Source organism: Passer montanus, unplaced genomic scaffold (assembly GCF_014805655.1).
Source record: "Passer montanus isolate IOZ18808 unplaced genomic scaffold, ASM1480565v1 scaffold45, whole genome shotgun sequence".
In the NCBI taxonomy this organism is placed as follows: Eukaryota; Metazoa; Chordata; class Aves; order Passeriformes; family Passeridae; genus Passer; species Passer montanus.
Genome location: NW_024369373.1, coordinates 10,712,348 through 10,731,383, shown reverse-complemented (window position 1 = coordinate 10,731,383; position 19,036 = coordinate 10,712,348). Strand labels below are relative to the sequence as shown.

The 19,036-nt window shown below is 40.8% G+C and overlaps 1 long non-coding RNA gene across 1 annotated transcript; it reads right to left on the bottom strand.

The window, feature by feature from the left end:
* Positions 1–9,410: 9,410 nt before the first annotated feature.
* On the bottom strand, positions 9,411–19,036 carry LOC120508120. Its single transcript, XR_005628930.1, has 3 exons — positions 18,833–19,036; positions 16,343–16,483; positions 9,411–10,555 (listed from the first exon to the last, which is right to left on the bottom strand). It is a non-coding gene; the product is annotated as an uncharacterized LOC120508120 (long non-coding RNA).

The window sequence follows — 19,036 nt, the reverse complement described above, 5'->3', positions numbered from 1 at the left end:
AGACCTTGTTCAGAAACAAGATATTCAGTAAAAACAATATGTTCAATTTTCATTTTTTAAGTCCTATAGAGGTTGTAAATATTTTGGAAGTTAGAAAGAATACAGAAATGCTAAATGCATATTCAGAGGTCTCAGATTTAGTACAATGTTTTATGAGGCTACCTCATAATTCATTTCAGCTGCCCCAGTAGTAAGCAGACTGGTGTTTCAGGGCCCAACTGCAGAGGTCACAACCTTGTGCACACAATATATTGAACAATTCCATCATTCCTGCCTTCAAAGTGAATTTAGACTGACATAGCAGAATAGAAAAAAATGCTTAATAAACTAAGGGTTTTATTGCACACACAGTCTCATAGGTATGCATTCAGCAAAGAGTGGGCATGACTCTATAATAGGTGCACTAAAAAAAGCCATCTGTTTACATAATATCCCCTTTCACCACACTGAGTAAAAAAGATTTTTCAGTTATTTTACTGTCTATCCTCACCACCTTTACATTTGTTTGACTATAGTATTACCTTAGTAGAGAAACCTTGTTATGGGAAGTGATAAATATGAAATTTCAGAGAATGAATCTTTTATGGGAAGGAGCAGGGGCAGTGCACTGAGCCAAGCACGGGAGTCAGGAGACTGTGCCTGGCAAGGGTGGCCTGTGCATGTCCTCTGGTGAGGAGAGGAACTTTCCACTGTGCTGCCCCTCCAGCCTCCTCCACAGCAACCAAAGCAGGAGCTTCCAGGGGCCAGCTCTTCAGCCCAGATGCTGAATCAGCCCAAGAATATTTAACTACAGCAGAAAAATGGACCACACCAGAGGATTTTCTCCTTGAAGAGAACTTCACACTGTTCTGATTAGAGATGGAAATTTCTGAGGTATTCTGGACTTCTTTAAGAGGTCTCAGCAGTTTAGTGGAATTAAAAATGGAAGTCATGGTCACCTTAGGCATAAACATCAGTTAACCCTTGGATGTGATAAGACTTGTAAAATCTTATCAGACCTTCACCACTTTGAAAAGATGCATAGCAAAACTATTCGATAAAACATTCCCAGTCTTTAGCACCCTCCCATTCACAGTACCTATTATGAGAAAGAGCTTTAGTATCCCTAATTTAGAGATGAGCAACTGAACTCCAGGAGTTTTAGAACAATTCCTCCAGGATACCAGAGTGCCTCAAAACATTTGAGAGCCCATCCCCAACTGACCCTCTAGAGGCGAGGATGAAGGATGGGAAGCAAAACCTTAAATCCACCGCCTTCATGCCTTAAATGTTAATCATAAACAAGCACCATCCTTGTGCTACAAAGAAGTTCCTCCCCATAAATAATTCCACATTAGCAAGACTTTTAGCTAATTGCTTTTGCTTTGCAGTCTGGCTGTTCTGTTATGTTGTACAGCCACTGCGACCCTACTTTTCAGCCATATGTTGTCAGTCATATTTTTGCCTCTTGTTGCATTACTGTCAGACTCTAAGCTTTTTATGAGTCCCTGAAATGTGAAATTTTGGTCTTATTTAGTTTTCAGCTAACCCTGTTGCTTAGATGCAAGAATATCACATTTACTATACAGAGAGATTTATTTAAAACCCAATTGTGAGTTACACTGAGGAATCTTCAGCAAACCATGACAATAAATAATGAGAGGATGTTTGCCTGGAGGACCTCCCTAATGAGGTTTGGTCTTAGGCAGGCATTCTGTTTAGAAGTCAAATACTTTGTTCCTTGAGATTTTCATGTTTCTCCGTATCTAGCAGAGATTTCTGTGAGGTTTTGGTAATAATTGACCTTAGGGTCACTCAAGATTACACATAATGCAAAAAGACACCAGGAACCTATCTAGGGGAACAATAATTCTATATACAATTCCAATGGCTAATATTTATTTCTTTATAAACAAAAAATCTTATCAAGACAGCAGGTTTTTTTTGGAAGTAGGCACAGACTAACACACTTTAAAAGAGACTATAGATAGCTGTGAATTAGAAAATATTATTGTGGGCCACATTTGTTCAAAGGAGGGTTTCTGCTCTGAGGTGCACCTCATTGTATTGTTAGTCTTCTGTAGGTTCTCTTCTCAAATGGATGAAATTAACTAAGTGAACTCTTTCACTTCTGTAACTGTGCCATTTGCCACCCTCCATTGTTCACCCTCCAAAAGCCACTTTCCCTTTCCAGTGCCAGTCTCTCTGTCTGCTCTCTCAGAGACACAGAGCACCTAACATGGGATTGTGGCAGCCACGTGGGGGAATACCTCACCAGTTCAAACCTTCATCTCTCTGTAAGGTACACACATACCATGGTGTTTTGGACACTGTTATAAGTAGTGACAGGCAGCAGCACTGGAGGTATTTGCAAACACACAAGTGATATGTATATAGTGCATGTAAAGGAAGAAAATCTGTAGGAAATGTTGCAACAGCTGGTGATGTTTGAGGGAGGGTGGGTGCAGTTCTACTGATGGTCAATGAAACCCCTGGTATTCTCCTTCACAAGCCTGTAGGTGAATTTCACACCTGTTAAATGTGTTGTAGTATTTCCTTGCAGGTTTACTTAAGGCTTGTTGAAAAGAGAGGGAAGCACTTTTTTACTTGAACACTAAGAGACACAAATGTACTTACCCAGAAACCCAGGGACCTGAGTGAGTTCATTGTGCATGGAAAGTCATTTACTGCATGTTTCTTGGATCCTTCAGAGTAAATGGACATCTAGGTAGTGGGTTGAGTAAGTCACCAGACTTAAGGATTCCCCTGTGGACAAATCCCCACCAATCTTTAAAGGTTGTCAGAATGCATGTGTGGCAGACCACAGTTATCAGGAAGTCATATGTATGGCAAATGGTTCTGGCTGGATCTTTCAAGATGAAATTCTAAATAAATATCCAGGATGAAGTCTTCCTCCTTAGGTGTATTATCTTTGCTCATTAATATTTCATTCTCATACTGGAAAGAACTCTCCTTAAAGTAAAGCAAAAGGGAAAGATACTATTGTCAGACTCCTAAATTAATAAAGCAGCCCAATCATTTACTTAGAGCAATAAGCAGCACATTCTCACGTTGAGGAGATGCACAATGGGAAAATCTGTTTGCCTCAGCTGCACATCTGGTAGCCCTTAGGCAGAAGACAGGTTTGAAAGGCATCTAACCAGGAACTGCACACAGTGCCTGGTTCTTCAGGCAGTGCAAAGTTCAGCAGCCAAGTTTAAAAAATGCAGGGCTCCGTTCCTCCTTGCCTCCGGCAACATCTGCTCGTGTGACAAAGAGAAAGCTCAGTAGTTCTGCACTTCAAATACCAGTTTGATGTCTGACTTATAATCAAAGTGCTCACTAACACCATGCTTTGCACTTACTCAACTGTTTTAATCTTTCACAGTGCAAGCAACTTGATAATGTAATAAACAAAAGATTGATAGAGGATGTAGCAAGCTTAACATATTCCTCCAGTTCCTCTGCTGAGGAGTGATGGATACTTCAAGTGAAGAATTCCCCTGGTGGCTTCATTGTTTTCGCGGCATCTTTCTAGATGAACTTTTCCAATGGTAAATTCAGTACAAAGTAGAAATGCAATCTCTCCAAGGGATAATGTGGAAGCCCAGTGCTATACAGTGCTATAATGCAGTAATGAATTCCATAGGCAAACCAGGACTTTTAGTGAATAGTTTTGTAAGGTGAAGAAACGGGAGAAAATGTTGGGTTGAGTTAGGTCAGAGTGCTTGTTTGGCCACCTTGTATTTTGGGATTGGGATGTTACAAACCAAAGTCTCTCCAAAAGCTAGAGCTTAAACTCGGAAATGAGAAACCCTTAAACTCTCAAAATGTGAGCTCTATGTTACGTTTTTCAAAATGAAAAGGCAGTGCTGAGAACACCGGTGTTCAGGTAACTCTGATATTGAAATCTTTAACCGAATTCAAATTTTCCCTCTCAGTGGCAGTTGTAGTATTTTCTGCTTCCATTCCTTTTGAGATTGTTGCAGAGTGCATAATTCCCCAGTTACATGGTGAAAGAGGCTGAGGGTATTTTATGGCTACATCAGAAGAAAGTCTCTTCCAGTCACATTGCATCTACATCAGACCCTCTGATGAGCAACAAAATAATGCTTTAACACACTTTGACCAGAGGAAAGTAGTGGGAATTTAGGGTGATATCATCCTCTCCAAGATGGTTTATTGGGAATTTCTATATGCAAAACTAGAAAAAAAATCTGGCCCATCAGAAAATAAAACTCAGTGCTTTCTAGTAGGACAGGGGATAACTGAGAAAAATAAATCATGGTCCAAAGGTATATTTCTTTTCCAGCAGGTCAGAGAGGAAATAGTTTTCTACCTTTACAGTGAGAGTTCAGCCAACAGAAGTCTACATAAAGTTTTGAAAATTAGAGACACTTGTGAGAAATATTATTTGCTTTCATCTTAGGAAAACAAGCAATTGCAATCAATTATGTTATAATTATCATATTGGCTTCAAACTATTTGGAAGATTACTTTGTGTTAATAAAGCAGCTTACACTAATAGAAGATAAAAACTCAGTTTGTCTAGTTCGGAAAATAAGAAGTGCCTTGTTGAGGTCAGAGTGAACCCATTAGTCATGCGTGTAACTAACCATAGTAGCAGTTCATAACAATGAAATTATCATATAGTGGTTTTTTTGTCTTCGTGATCAAATTAATAGGGGAAAAAAACAGTTTTCAATTTACTGTTGACTCCTTGTAAGTTCTAAAATTTTTGTCTGTCTGCAACCAGAGCATTTCTACTGTCTTCAAAAAGACAGATTACAACAGGATTCAGTGCTCTGCAATAAACTCTAAAACAAACCTACCACTATTGTAGATGGCAACTGTACAACAAACTACTTCCCAGCAAAGCTCTAAGAAAAGCCCACTATTTACTAAGATTATACTGAATGCACATCAGGGCTCAAGTCCTTGAATGAAACTTGTATAGTGTGAAAGTGATTTTCTTTTCCGAAGATTTGATAAAATTGACGTGATTTCCTTTAAAAAAAGTTAAATCTGGGGTCACAGAAAAAAAAAGAAAAATCTCTGAATAATTGATAGAAGTGGAGAAGGTAGAAAGCAGAAATTACTTGAAGTTTGTAACTACACCATAACCACTCCCAAAAAGCCTTTTGGGTGAGTGTCTGGGATGCTTGACCAGTGTCAAAGTGGGCAATGAGACAAGGAAGAATTAAAGGTGTTAGTGAGCCATGGTGTCACCTGCAGGGACACAGGGGTCTGCCCACCTTCCCCAGCAGCCTCTGATGCAGTAAAGAAAGGATGTTCCTCTGGCCACCAGATGACTGAAGGGGCCTCAGAGCTGGTTTTAATTCAGTTCAAGTTGTTAGATGTCCTTCCTTTTCATGCAATAAATGTTACACTGCCAGGAGAAGTATGTGTCCTTTTCTGGTACTGCAGCAGTCATTATTGCGAAACAGCACATTTCCTATTCATACATATATATGACTATATATTCATACATATACACACAATATATAGAAAATTGTATATCATTACTTAAATTATAATAATATTATATATAATATATATTAGATATTCTTACATATTATATATAATAATATAATAATGATATATAATTATATATAATTTGTATAATTATATGTATATATTTTTGTATATTTTTATATATAATTTGGTATATTTCTATATTTGTACTTCTATAAACAATATATGTATATGGACATTTTATATATATACCTTCATATAAATTCTTACATTACTTACATTAATTCTTTATCTACTGGATGTGTGCTATGTTTATAGTATATAAATTGCTTTATAGAGCAGGACGATATTATGTGTGTATCAAATTAGATTAGGCATTTTCTCATTTTATATGGTTCGTACAGGCTTATAGGCCCTTTCCACCTATTTAAGTGGGTGGGGAGAGTAGAATAGGTGCTTGGAATACTTTTGTAAAATTTTTTTATAGAGTCAGTAATAGCAGCTGCTGCTGTGTCCCAGGCTCAGGCTGGCGTCCCAGGAATGAGTGTTGGGGATCTGGAGGGAAGGATCTGAGGCTGCAAGGGATGCGGCAGCCGCAGCCACCTCTGAGCATCAAACCCGTGCTGCTCGCAGGGCCCACGGTGGGGGCCGTGGGGGCTGCCAGAGGTTTCAGCACAGCCCAGCCCTGCCCCGGGGGCTGCAGAACCCAGCCCCAGCCCCGGGCAGGGTCCCCGGGAGCAGCTCCTGCCCCGGGTCCCAGCTCTGTCCCAGCAGAGGCCTGTGCAAGGCAGACCACGGCCTGGCGCTCCGCTTGCCCAGCGCCGGGCACGGCTAATAAGGAGCAGGCTTTTGATATTGCAAAATTCTCCATCTGTTCCCGGGATTTCTAATTACAGGCATTAATCTGTGCCCCTCCAATGAGCCATAATTGGTAGGCGTTTGCCTCATTAATCATTCAGGTGCTGAGCCTCTCCATGCACTGCCGCAGCAGCGGTGGCCAAGCAAATGTATCTGTACAGGCTTGGTATGCGGTACCATTGCAATTTTTGGAATTGTGGTGGATTCCAAGGACATTTGCAGTTACTGTAGCTCAGGGGCGTTTCAATATCCTGAAATGCCACAAGATGGCACTGACTGATTCCGAGGCCCCTCATCCCGGCCGCCCGGGCAGGGCTCTGCCATGGCTGCAGGTGCGCTCTGGGCTACTCAGGGCCTGTTTTACAAACCAGCTGCACTCGGCTCTTCGTGGTTCGTTTTGATGTGGTTCGTTTTAAGCTGTGGCTATGAAATGCTATGACTCCGTGACAGTGACATAAAGCTTTTGGATTTAGGCAGATTTGATTTTCCAATGTTATATATGCAATGGCTGCTGGTCTGTTAATGGCCTGAGCCAAACTTTACACACAGAATTTGAAGCCCAGGCTGCCTAAGTCCACCAAGAGCTGACATTTGTTATTCTTACCAAAAGGCAGAACACCATAGCCATGGGACACTCACAGAGCTTGGCTGGAAGGGTCACTGCATGGATACTCGTAGCTCTGCAGCTCACAGTGTGTCACCATGGTTGCTTCTTTATGAGCCTCCTCCTGCCACCATCCCTGCTTCTTTACGGGCCTCTTCCTGCCACCATGTGCCACCACAGTTACTTCTTTACAGGCTTCTTCCTGCCACCATGTGCCACCATCTCTGCTCTTCATGTGCCTCTTCCTGCCACCATGCTGGTGAGCCCAATGCAGCTGCTCCCTGTGCAATGGTTCATAAGCCCCTCCTGTACTTGAGCATTGGACGCTCTTGTCTGGACTCTCCAGGTATCCCCAGTTGGCTCATAAAGTCTCTTCTTGTTTTTCAATCACAGTAAAGTATCATTCCCTGCTTTTGCCCAAACCGTGCCTTTTAGGCTGGCTGTAGTCTCCTGAAGGGTGCTGCAGTGGCTCAGCTGATTGATGAGTTGCAATAACTACTTTTGAGTCCCTTTGTTGTGACACTGGTTTTGAGTTTCACCCATGTATAATGAATAGCCTAACAAACATAGTGTATTATTTCATTCCTTTATTAAGTCATTTATTATACAGCAAGTTCTTTAACTGAATCAGAAAAGTTTCTGGATAGAACCAATTTACTGTCATCATGGTGTAACATATGGCTCTTACAAGGACTTATTTTCAGCAAATCCATGCATTGCAGGACCTGCTCAACAGTAAAACAATATTTTATTCATTTAACAAACTTGTAGTCAAATCTAATCTTTATTTTGCCTGGGAACTGATTTTTTTTTCTGATTACTGAAAAAAGGAAAAATTCTGATTTAAATGACCTTCTCATCCTTGAGAAGACACACATTGGCCACATGCTGAACTACTACCAAAACTCTACTTCTTTAAAAATAAGATGAATCCCACACTTTTTCTAGGTGAAAATCAAACTTTTAGTCAAAAGAAAATAAGAAATAAAGAATAAATAGTACAGACAGTACAGACACAGAACAGATGCTTACATTTAAACATATGCCATTAAGCAGTTAAAAAAATTATTCAGACACCATCATATCAAAGGCATATTAGTGACATATGGTGTCTGACATGCTTCCACAAATGAATACATACACTGGCTTTGATGACAACCATGAAAATTGTATCTTTCCACATGAACAGTTTTTCAGGAACAGTCAGATCTGTGCCTGCACAGCAACATGTATTTTGGATTTCTTGTGGAGGACACACCATGTTGTAACCACACACTATGTCAAATCAGGGGAATGTGTGTCAAATCATTCTCCTCCTTGTTTCCACTGAGACCCAGGCTAAGACTTTAAAGCATGTGAGCCCCAGCAAGCAGCTCTGCTTGGCAATAAGGGCCAGCTGGCAGCTGTGCTGCTGCACGGGACTGCATTACAGCTCAAGGAGGAACTCCTCCTCCTTCTGGGACAGCAACCCTGTCCCCAAAAGAAGGGTCAGGGCAGGGTACCCTCTAAACCAGCCAGACAACACAGGCAAATTTCAGCCAGCCACACCAGGTTGGTTATTTGCCCTCTGCACTGTAGGTTTGCCCTGGCTCCTCCAGTCCCTCAGCACCTCTGAGAATACAAAACCCAAGCACCGTCTCCCATCAGTTGTCCCAACACAGTCCTCATTTGGTGCATTTGCTAAAACCATTCCAAACCATCCACATTACTCATGACAAAACAGGAGCCCAGAACAGCAGAGCCCAAGCACTGCTGCTGCTGAGCTGTCCTCCCAGAGCCAGGCCAGCAGAGTGAATTGGACACAGGCACTTTCTCACTGAGGGCTGATCTCCTTGGCAGATGGTCGGCGGTTCCAGCACACGGGAGGTGATTATTTCACCACAGGAGAAATACATGTTAAAGTTTATTAATATTAGGGGGAATGGTCAGGCTAACATGGGGCTACATGTCAAGGTACTTGAGTCTTGTCTAGACTTCAGCCAGTTTCAGTGGAAAAAACATGATTTCATGTGCTGGAAGAGTTATGCTGGCCAAAATTTGAGGTGCCAACTCATAGACTCTTAAAGGCACTTGGGGTCAGACGTAGGGTTAAAAGAACTTTTAAGATTTTAGCTTTAGAACCCCATGGCTCAGTTTTGCCTATGTTCCTTTCTAGAGAGTCGTCAGGGGGTAGTTGTTCAGTTCAGAGCCTGTAAAAGCAAGAACAGAATAAGCAAAGGTCATACTGAAGTTTACACAAATAGCAGCTGAGGAAGGTCAGGTTGTTGAGAGAGACTTTACTGTGCTCATATATCTAAATAAACAGGGACCAAAAAAAAAAAAACCAAAACCAAAAACAAACAAAAAAAAGCCCCCCCACTTAAAAAAAATCTAAATAATCTCTATAGTTCTCATCAAAACAGCTTCAGCTCTAACACTGATTTCAGTCAGCAGTAGCTTAAATATTTTTGTCCATAAAACAGCTAATGTATTTCTTCATCAGAATATCCTTGAGATTATCAGTTAATTCATAATTTTAAACAATTGCCATATAATCATGGAGGGTCTCCTAACAATGCAGTAAATAAGGAGAAATGCCAAAGTGTTATTCCTTCTCTGGCTATGTTTAGAGCCTAACAGGGTACATGTGCTGGTCCCACTGATGCCTGGACAAGGCTTTCAGCTCATGGCTGCTCACATCCTGTCACTTTAGAGAACAGAGAGCAAGCTGTCCTCCCTCCCTGGGGACAAGAGTACATCTGTTCCTCAGGCCAAGGTGCTGAAGACAGGCAGCAGCTCACCAGTGTTCAGCATAAAAATGCCAAGCAACTTGGGCTAGCCTAAAGATGCAGGTTTGATTGCAAGAGCTCTGCCTTGACGTTTTCTGTATTTTGGCTCCCAAGCTTACTGCCCTTAAATAAAAATAGTGTTTATAGAATCTCCAGTTTATTTTATCAGCCTCTTCTCTGTGTTCTCTGTGGTATAATATATTGCACTTTTCCCAAAAGGGGGGGAAAAGTGCAATATATTGTCTTCTAGTCACTAGTTGGTCCTCCTTTAAGGACCTTGTAAGACATTTTTTGTGTATTGTTTCCCTGCATATGTGAGCAGCTTTACTACTTCATCCCCCTTAGGACCACTTAACAACATCAGCAAAGCAATTAAGTGTAGTTTTCAGGAAAATGCCAGAGGCATTACACTGTCTGGATGGGAGTCTCAACCCAATTATTTTCAGCTAGTTGTGAACTGTGGAAAGTGGACTTTACTTCATTATAACTTCAGTTCCCACTGATTAAAAGTCTAGTATGTTACAGACGGTAAGGAAAAATGAAACAATTAAACTTTCCATCAATAAAATTGCTGCATATTCTTCAACATAGGGGTTTACTTCTCTCCAGAGAAGTGATTAAAATGAACTGATTGAACTATAATTTGATTGACTGAAGAGCTGCAATCCATTGCACTAAACCTGAAATTCTATCTTATTGCTCTATTTAACTCTGAATATAAAAAATTATTGGCGGTCTTGCAAAGCCCTTATGCAGTCATCCAGCCGAAATTTCTTGTTGCTCACAGCTTCTTGTGCAGCAGGTTGTGTTTTTTCACTGATGTGTCTGCATGATTCACAATGGACTGACGTCGAGAAATACACAACGACACCTAAGAAATTATATTAATACAGCTTTAGAAAAAATAGGAAGTGCCTATTACATTATCAGGTATCTTCTACCTATTACATAATCATTTGGGGATTCTAATCACAACCACACATAAAGCGAAACCAAGAGACTGGAGAGAGTAATTGCCAGGTAATATACAGTTGTTGCAGCAAAAATTAGCATATTCTCCTGATGAAAAATGCAGCTGTGATGCTCCTTCCTGCTGCAGAGCTGTCTTCAGGAAGGTGTGAGGCTGCTGGATGCAGAGGTGTGCACACATATCGATGACTCCTTCCTCCCAGGGGATACCTAAGTGCCCCACTGGGTCTGGTCTCAAGTAAGCTGTGCTGGCTGTGAATTAGGATGCCCGAGTTCCAGTGCAAACACTGCTTCTTGGGACTCAGCACAAGTGTTTATGGTTTGCTTAGACTACGAGGGTTTTGTTTCCACAGTGTAGAATTCTGCTGCCAGAGCCAGGGGCTCCTGTGGCACAGTGAGGGCTAATGAACACCAGCTAAGGAACAATGAGCTGCTTGCCTCTGTCAGCAGGCTACCAGGGTGTTCTGGTCTATGAAATACCCAGAACATCATTCCCCCTCTGAAACTTTAGTTGAAATGCCATTTCCTGTTATGAGGCTGCCCCTCTGTTGTATGACACCTGCATCTCTATTCCCACCATGTATTTTGAAATAAAACACAGTATTTGACCCGTAGTAACATTGGGTAAGAATATAATATTGTACTAAATCACAGCAAGAACACCTTATATTGGTAATTAAATGTATCAGGCTGGGTAAGATATGTGGATAAAGATGGGCAACAGCTGGCTTAAATACTTAATGCACTTCCTCTGACAGGCAGCTCAAACTCTGAATTCAATACATGTTTTCCTACTAAGATCTCCAAGAACCAGGGCATGTACCCCTTGATAATATTTACTACTGAGCTCAGTTTGCTGTGGAGCTTTGAACTTCTGGATGTGCTGATCTATGAGGCTGGCTCCTAGCTAATCAGGCCATGGATGTGATTTGTGCTAGCTTCAACCCTTGCATATTGCCAATCCCAGTTTTACAGCAATACCTGATCACAGTCAGGATCTATTAATCCACTAAGTTCTTTGGTCTTAATGTTTACACCTAGGTCATATCAATTCTTCTTGTTAGCCAAAAGCTACCACAACTGTGCTGGAGTCACTGAGGCAGTATTGATCTGAAAAAATGCTGCCTTCATCCAATTTAGAAGGAACGCCTTTGACAAATTATATTTGGCACTTAATAATTGTCTTTCATTATTGGCCTTTTCCTTTGTTTCTTCTTTCCTTTTGATTACCAATTACTATAAATGTTATACTCAACTCTGCCTCACCAGAGGTAACTTTGAATAAAGATGTGCAGCAACAGGAGCCTTTTAAAGGGAGACAAGGGCAAATACAGAACCACAAATTTGTAGGTATCTCTGGAGGCTGCAGAATGTTTGTTACATTCCCTGAGCTGAGCTTTATGTACACACAGCAGAGGCACGTAGGGCTCCAAACAGCTTAAATGCCTGTTTAATGCCTATTTAATCTTTCAGTTCTTACACAGATAAATTCTCTCAATTATAAGACCTTTGCATCAAAGTTGAAGCAGAAGGTGCTGTGCTTGAAGTAATTTGTATCTTATTTTCTTGCAGGACAACAAAATGGCAGAAAAGAGGTGCCCCAAATGTGAAACTAGCCTTGAGACTTCTCTAATTCCTGCATGAGAAAGTGGCAGGGATCTTGCAAGGCATTTATTCATCCCCAACAGCACTCCTACATCCAAGGCAGCAAGCAGAGCCTGGGAAGGGCTTTTTGTCACACTGACACAAGGCACAAGAAATCTGGACAGTGTGCAAACAACAGCAAGAGCAGGGCAGGACCTTCTCCCAAGCCCAGCCTTCGCTGCACATGAAGAAGGAGACACAGACATCTGGTGACCCAAGCAATTGCTTAATGTGGCTCCCCAGAGAAGTGTCAGCAAGTGTATGGACAGGAACTGGCAAACACTTCCACCAGACCATGCTGGCCTGGCACATCATGGAAAAAGTGAAGAATGATTCAAGCTGGATGTGTTTTCTGCACCAGTGGGCTTCCTGGCAGACGCACAGGAATAACCCTATCTACCAAAAAAGAACATCATTGTGCCATGGATGCTGCAAATCACACATCTGACTGCTCTCTCCTTACTCTGTCATGGACAGGCAATTTCCTGTGTTTCAACAAGAAGTTGATTTCAAAACCTCCAATTACAAAAAATATACAAAAATGTATTTGCCAGCAGATTTTTGTTTAGAAAAATACAGCATTTTAATTACATAGTGCTGTAATAGCTCCCTATTTTTATAGAAATATGATCACTGCAATTTCTTCATTAGGGAATAGTTCCACTATTTAAGAAAATGTTATTTAAGAGGCATGGTGTTATCTGTTTATCCCACACTGTTAACACCCCAGAAAAACATAAGCAAACACTTGAATGCTTTCCTCCTAGCAACCAAGGTCTCTCACATCAGAAAAGCAGCATACTTGTCTTTTTCTCTACCTTGTATTGAGCCAAATTTCCAGTTTACAGCCCTTTGGCCATTCAGTAACCATCAGATTCTTGGAATATAATTTTAGGTGAAATTCTAAACCAGTGATTATGTTCACAGGGCCAGATTTTCAGGCCTTTGTGTATCCCTTACTTTCACTGATAGAAATATTGTAAAATTAATCTTAGGAACTAAGCTTTACATTTACTAACCTGCTGCATGACTTAACTCTTCAAATTACCAACAGCTTTTACAAAGTGCTGAGTTTCTGCAAATCCCAGTATGATGAGTCTAAAACACTGACACTGAGTATTGCCTTGGGATCTCACTCTGTCTTTCAAGGCTGGGATCATGGTGCTGTTTTTACTGAAGAAATGGGGGGGTTCAGATCTCTTGAAATCTTTGCAGGGTATTAGGGACCCAAAAACCCCAAAAAACCCAGCAAATAGACCATCAGAATTGTCTCCTTGTCTACTTCCTTCTTTCCTTACATAAGGGTAAGTTCTCCTTTCTCTCTTTTCTTATCTAAGGGACACATGGTCTCCGTGCTAACTCTTCAAGAAAAACAGAGGAGCACCTGGGAAATCTGTCTTCCAAGGAAAAGATGAAAGATGTAGCTAAGTGAGAGGATGTGTCCTTCTCAGCACTGACAGTGTGGTCAAAGAGACAGCTCCCCCTGACTTTTCCCTGAAGAGTTCACAGACAACTGTCCAGAAGAGCGCCCGGTCTCGCGGCAGCTCTGCGAGCAGCAGGGATCACTGCAGCGCTCTGGGCTGCTGCTGCCGTGTCATTCCAGGGCCTCTGGGGTCACCTGAGTGCATTAAATTAACACTGTTCCCAGGCAAAGCAAAATGTCTGGCAACAGGATGGTGCAGCATAACAATGGGGTAGGAGGGGTAGCTGCACACCTAGATATGAAATGATTGGAAGGAGAGGGGAGTGCTGATTCTGAGCGACGTGACTCAGTGCCAAATGCACATTCTCACACACATCTCCCAGCAGATTATGTGTCTCTTCAGCAGCACTTAACATTTTTATAGCTTATTTCAGTATTTTTGCATTTGTTTCACCCATCATAATTTATTTATGAGTTTAAGATTATTAAAAATTTGAAGCTTCATTACAAACTATCCTGGGGGAATCTCACCTGCCTCATCCTATTACATTATTATTACCAAGTGTCTAATTTATATTTAATCAGACATCAATTGAACATCAATAAAATAATAATGAATTAATAAGCTATATCTTCCTAGAAATACTTGTAGCTTAAGTATGTAAGCAAAGGCAGTGCACTGTCTGTGGGTCAGCTATCAAATCTCTCTGAGACTATCTGACAGAACAATTTAGTATTTAGAATATGATAATAAGCCATAAAAATAGTTAATTGCTATGGTCTTCAGCTAATTCTTGTGATAATTATGACCCATACCAACCTGTGAACCTGAGCTGAGAAGTGACCCAGAGTTCCATGTAAGACAGTCATTTCCAAACACCATAAATGCCTAAGTGACTCCATGTTCCCACAAAATGAAATGACAAAAGAATTTTGGTTTGGGTAAATGCTTAGTTTTTCACTTTAGCATGACCTCTTAAACTGAAATTATTTATTTTTCTACACAGAAAAATCAAAAGAAATATTTTTTAAAAATTAATATAACATCTGCCTATGAACATTAAAATAGCCTAGTTCAACACTGCTGGTTGAGTGTTCTGTTTTAACAAAATATCAACCCAAAAAACAAGCTTTGGAAAATACTTCTTTACAGACAAAAGTAGCCTTATTTCAGCCTGGGGAATTTCAGTAAAGACCCTACTCTATTCCCCACTATGGATCCACAGTGATTGTCATCCTTAAATAATGACGAATATCACTAATTGGGGACTACTTCCATGTGCACTTCTTAGGCTTATATGTTTTCTCCTTCCTCTACTAAGCCTCAAGAGTCAGAGTTTTCATTCCAGATCTTTTTACTTCTTCTTCAATTTCCTACTATATACTCTCCTTTATGGTTCAGATTTTATCAGAGATGAAAAAAGAGCCCTAGATGCAAAAGATAATCATGTTGTCAGTATTCTTCTCTGTCCCAGTCCACTAAGAATCACTTAACCCTGTTCTTCAAAATGATCCTACTGAAGTCAGGGGAACTGCTTCAGCCCCTCACTTAATCAGATTTACATGAGGGCTTTAAATACCCATCTGTGGAACTTGAGCCAAAAGACAATATTATCCTCCTATGACAGTCTAGTACCTTTTAATATTCACTGACTCTCTTTTCCTTTTCATCCACAACACATTTGTCTCTTTTAGCTGCTTGGGTCCACTCTGGCTGTCTGTATTACCCAAGCAAGGGTTATAAGGCCAAGTGTCCTCAGGCATGCAGCATGGGCTCCTGCAAAATCAATCCCATGGAAACCTCAATGCCACTTGGGATATTGAGCCGTCCACCAAAAAGTGCCATTCAAATCTAATATAAAGAGATTCCAGTTTAACATTTAAAATTTTAATAAGATCTAAAGTGGCCATCAGACATTCTTTTATATGAGATTTTCACTCAGTTACTTCTGCATCAATCCCCACAACTCCTCTTTGAGTAAAACACATCCTTATTGAAATGCTTCCAGTGTTAATCTGTAAATGGAAAATCCATCATCTTGGCTTACACTAGTATGTTGTACTCCACACATTTATCACCTCACTTCTCAACTGAACTTGTCAGGCTGTCACTCCCACTCACTGCCTTGTCCTTCCCTCCATGCAGGGCTTTGGCAGCCCATGTTTTGGTCCCAGGGATGCTGGTACACCACAACCTGAGTGAGCTGGACTCACCAAAGCCATGGGCAGCCCCACCACTCACCCTTCCCTCCATGCAGGGCTTTGGCAGCCCATGTTTTGGTCCCAGGGATGCTGGTACACCACAACCTGAGCTGGACTCATCAAAGCTATGGGCAGTCCCACCTCTCAGAAAAGTAAAAGCCATTGCATGCTTATGTTCCATCCCCTTTACCATGAAGGATTCTTCAAAGTTCGGAATCAAGGACATCGCTCTTCTTCCTGAGCAGACCCAAATCCACTCCTTTCTGGGACACACTCATGGGGAAATGATGACTAGTTTAACCAGAGACCACCTTCCCACACCTCTGAGGGATGGTTCGAATTTTTGGGCAACTTGCTTACTGGATTTCACACTTTCTGCCATGTAACCACAGTCAAATCTGAAAAAAAAATGCCACTCACCTCTCTTCTTAAAAATCTTCCACCACAGAGAGCAGTTTCACTGCTCTCATTCAATCAAACCACTCACTGACTTGACAGATCTTTCTCATGAGTAAGAAAGAATAAAGGTCTTCCTGTTCTGGATGTGCTTTGCAATGGATCCTGTGAAAATCAAGATAAATAATGTACACTAATTCATCTTTAATGAGCACAAAAAGTAGTTGCCCAGAATGACAGCTATCAGGTTGTAGCCAGTGAGTGCTGTACAACCCCTACTGTAAACACAACAATGAGTAAAGATCAATCTCTTACTCCTTTCTTACTCTCCAGTGGGACAGACCCTTAATTATGGCTATTACATTAATAATGATTTCAGACAAACCCACACAGCTGAGGGTGCATTCTCCTCAGGATATCAAAGACAATATTAAAACCCTGCCTGGGAAAACTCCTCAGTAACTTCTGCTGGTGTTCATCCCAACCAAGGAATGCTCTGTTTTAGACAGAAAGCACATAGCTCCAGCTCACTTCCTCCTGCTCCTGGGTGATAAGGCAGTCTGCAAAAATTGATACACCATTGAAAAGGGAAATATTTATGCCTGAAAACACTGAGAGAAAAGAAAACTCCACCTCTCATTAAGCTCTGAAAAACTACTAGAGATTTTGGATGTCTTACCCAGGCCTGTGGATCCTACACAGTTTGCCCATCTTTAGTAAGTCCCTGACTGAGAGTGCTTGTGACACAACAATGCAAAAATAGCACTACAAATTGTGATTGTGTACCAGAAAATTGAACCAGAAATCCCCACTAAGGCCCTGTATCACCCTCATCTCTCACTGCACCACAAGAGCAACATTTTAATTCTGTATGTGTAGCATTTATGGGCACCCTTCAGGTATAAACATGCTTCTACAGTCAGCTGGGAAGGATGGCTACACAAGACCCCAGTGAGGGGACAACAGGGCAGAATCAAGATTCAGGTTTGCACCAAACAATGAATAATTCATAAACCCTTTACATGTAGGTAGCTTGTAATTCTTACATAACAATTACTAGAAAATTGTAATTTACAAAAAAAATGTAACTGCCTCTCAAGAGAATTACTAGAAAACACCATTATCCTCTGCAGGTATGCACATGCAAGCTATAGCTAAGCTGATGACACATCTTGTGATAAATTATTTGGTTTAAACTTGTTTTGGAATATGTAGCAACTTATTGATAGCCAACATCTTACAACATTGCCTATGTGGAAAGCAATGCCTGGCAAATTATCAATTCTTAATAAAGCTCTGTGCTTCTAAGTATTACTGTTGATGCTGCTCTTGATTTAGATTCAGCTAATTTTTGTCTAGACTCAGCACTGTGGCTCATCCATGTTTCTCCATTTCCCTGAGGATTTGGAAATACAAATTTTGACTTGATCAGCCTATTAAAAAATTCAGAAATGCATATGCAGCACTACCCTTGTCTGTTCATGAAAGTAAAACTCATTCAGGATGATATAAAGGTACATATGTGTACTAAAAGCCCTGCCTCCAAGATGGACACTGTGTTATCTACAAGCAAATTATACTGTCCTAAAACAACACTGTCAAGGTGCACTACCACACTCAAGTAAGCCCAGATGTGCAGGAGAAAAATTTTTAGACAGAGCACATCTGTAAAGGTAAGTTTCCTCAGAATTTCACAGCCATATGGTGATGCTGCAAAAATAAGCAGAATCAAACAGCTCTCTGCCAAAACTTAAGACTGTTCCATACCTGTATAACCATCACACTTCATTGTCAAGAGCAGCTGTAAGCAACACAAGTCTCAGTTATAACCTCAGCAGTAACATTTCTTTGTGAATGTTTGCCTTTCCAAATATCTTTTAACGAACACTTGATGCAGGACTCTGTAAGCCACGATCCTCAGCTGTGGGAGCTCAGCAGTTTGCCACTCATTTAGTCAGCTCTGGGCATTGCCAAAGATCAGGTCTCATGTAATTCTGAGTTTAAAAAAAATTCTTCAGAACAAGGAAATTTAAACTAGTTATGATCCTTTTTGCAGTTTCAATCCTGTATATTTTTATCAAGCTTTTTTACTTAAAAACCCACAGTTTAAACTAAGGTCTAAAAAACCCCTCTGATTTGCCACAGAAATCAATCTTCTGCTGTCCAATTCCATTCTTAATGAAAGAGACAATTCAGAAACCTACAGGAACATGCTTTATTGATTCATTCACAAGTCACTAAAGCCTGTGCCTGTGTTCCCTCCAATAAACCTAACCACATGCACTGAATTGCAGGGAAAGACAATGACCCTAGATCTGTTCTGCTGCAAGTCCAGTGAGACTAAACACACCCAATAAATGTAGATACAGCACACCACTAAGTTAATGACAAATGTGTGTAGGAGGCAAAGTGACTGATATTTCCTTCCTTTATATTTTCTTTATTATTCCTTCAGCTGAGCCTCTGCCTTCTTTATAATTTATTTACCCAGGGCAGTTGTGCCCAGATGCATACCTGTTTCTTCATGGAGGTCCTTGTTTTTCTCAATTTTGTAGATGGATTAAACAAAGCAGGAGGAGGCCAACCTCCATGTGTGAGGTCACAGGGTGACCTGTAATCTGCACTGCAGCAGATGCCCGAATTCATTCAGGTTCAACACCTAATTTGGCATAAACCTGGAGTGTAGCTGCACTGCACTGGATATTTTATAAATATGTC